This window comes from Lepidochelys kempii, chromosome 13, assembly GCF_965140285.1.
Source record: "Lepidochelys kempii isolate rLepKem1 chromosome 13, rLepKem1.hap1, whole genome shotgun sequence".
NCBI lineage: Eukaryota > Metazoa > Chordata > Testudines > Cheloniidae > Lepidochelys > Lepidochelys kempii.
The window spans coordinates 8,332,955-8,335,405 of record NC_136392.1 but is presented as its reverse complement, the minus strand read 5'-3'; positions in this window follow the sequence as shown (position 1 = coordinate 8,335,405).

The window sequence follows — 2,451 nt, the reverse complement described above, 5'->3', positions numbered from 1 at the left end:
AAGGAAGGCAGCGAGGAAGCCAGCGACATAGTCTCATACACTTCTGAAAGTTGGGAATGGGTGTCATAATTAGGGTAGCCATGGTGGTCACGGGGCGAACGCCTCTTGGTAGCCTGGTGCCAAAGGAGCCGTCTGCCTTGACATCACATTGGAGGATTAGGTTTGAGCCTCTCTGTGGGGGAGAAGGTCTCATTTTATGGGCTCCTCCAGAATGTCATGTCCTACAGAGTTAATCCCAGCATCCTGCTCTGTGCAATTATCCCAGCAGCCTGCAACATGGTGTTTTCCCAATGCCATATTTTATGGGGTCATTCCATCAACTGGTCCTTGTTCTATGGGGTCATCTGAAAGTCAGGATTTAGAGGGTCTCATCCTGCTCCAGATGTTGGGCTGGGAACAGCAGTATCTCTAGGGGAAAAGAGGAGACAAAACTCAGCTTCAGTAAATGCAAAGCAGGTTCTTCCTTGTGGCTGCTGGACAATGGCACATGTTGTGATTCTCCCTGCCTCTCTAGTTTGCAACCTGACACACTACCTGTTGCTTAGTGTCCCCACACAGGCATCCCTATGTCCTGGCCTGAACATCAGGCTGCTGGAACAGATGGCTGACCACAATACAAGAACCACGAAGATTCATTTTCCTTTCACCTGGCTGAGAGAAGCTGGCTACTATGTTTGCCTTCTTTTCAAACAGTGGAAACACCATGGAGGGAGAGGAATTGTTTAGGGGATTAACACAAGGGTAACAGAGTCATGGGATGAAAACTTTAAGCCGAAGATTTTGCTTGAATATCAGGGAAAGCTTCATAACAAGGCGATCTCTGTGTGCAGAATTAGCCTCCCAAACGAAATGATGGAAGCGACTTTGCTTTGGCCATGTAAACGTGTACTGAACAATGCACAAGAAGAGAGATGGTGGGGAGCAGAACCATCCTGCAGTGGCCAAGGGAAGAGGGTGGGGGAAGATGGACTAGGTCCTTTAATTGGCCCTTCCCATCCCTCACAGGTTTTTTGACAGAAAATCGGGTTCTTGACTAACATTTGTCCATGAAACGTAAGAGTTTAGCCTAAACTAGAAATATTTCCTTTCGTACATGCCTTTGTGGAGCCTCATGGGAGTCGTAGTTCAGTTGCCTCATATCTCCATTCTCTTCTAGGGACTGGGCTCTGCAGCTGAACTTTATCTCCCATGGTGCCCGTAGGATGTGGGACTCAGGATGATACACTACTTCCCCTCAGAGAGGGAGACCATGATGCATCGTGGGAGATGTAGTCTGACCCATAAGCCCACCCTATAGAGAATGGGAGCATGAGGCACCACAGCAGTGGTTTCCAGCTGATGTATTTTGATCTTTGATTTTTCAGTAAAAAAAAAAAAAATCAAAATTTTTCTTGGGGGAAAAAACACCATTTTTCTAGCCAGCTCCCTTATCTGATTCATTTTGTTTTATTCATTAAACTGATTGTTTCCTCCTCCAAGTGCTGCCAAGCAGTAGCTAGGGCATCTGTCAGTACAACATGTCCCACGACTGTTTACAAAGGCAGTGGCAAAGCTTGGAGTCAGCACCCGGCCAAACGATGCAGGAAATGCTGTTTTTTGCAAACCTGAATTGTTGGGAATGGAATGGAAGCCGTTGATCCAAACAAGCAGCTGTGCTTGCCTGAAGGGCTCTGAAGCTACATCTGATGCAGAAATGAATGCTGCGTGACACTGTTTAAATCCGGGGGGATTTATGAGGTTCTCTGATAAAGATTTTATCTCCAGTTGGAATCAGTTACCACCCCCTTTGCTGGAATTTCACTTGGGTTGGTCTGGCTGTTCCCAGCTTTGTTTGCTTCTGGATAGTGTATGGGGTGGCTTTGGTACAGTGTTTTGTAAACATGTGGAGATGGGTCTAATGTTATCTTGTTAATTTATGTTTAAAACGCCACTGAATTGAGAGGGGCTGATAACTCCCTAGCAGGGGCTACTGGTAGGTAGGACCAAGGAAAGAATAAGACATTAGCCTTCTCCCCCACTGCCATCATGAGCAAGAATGCCACTTTAGCCATGGCAGCAGCACCAGTGTAGGCAATCACTCCAGGTAGCCACCACTGGGTGCTCTAGATACTCAAGGTTACATCATATCAAGTCCTTTCCTCTGGGCTTGGTTAGTTGTCAGTCACAGATTTCCAGCATGGGTTCCAGCTATTTTAATATCAACAAAGAAATAAAAGAATTGAAAATAGAGCAAGTGCATATTCCCCATTAGTACAATTAATTCCACATCGGATTTTCAAAATATCAGAGGCACTTCCTCCAGCTGTGTGAATTGTAAATTGACCACAGAAACACAGGCCCTGTCAATTTCAATGGATTGCTCCTAGGGTGACCAGATGTCCCAATTTTATAAGGACCGTCCCGATTTTTGGGTCTTTTTCTTATATAGGCTCCTATTACCCCCTACTCCTG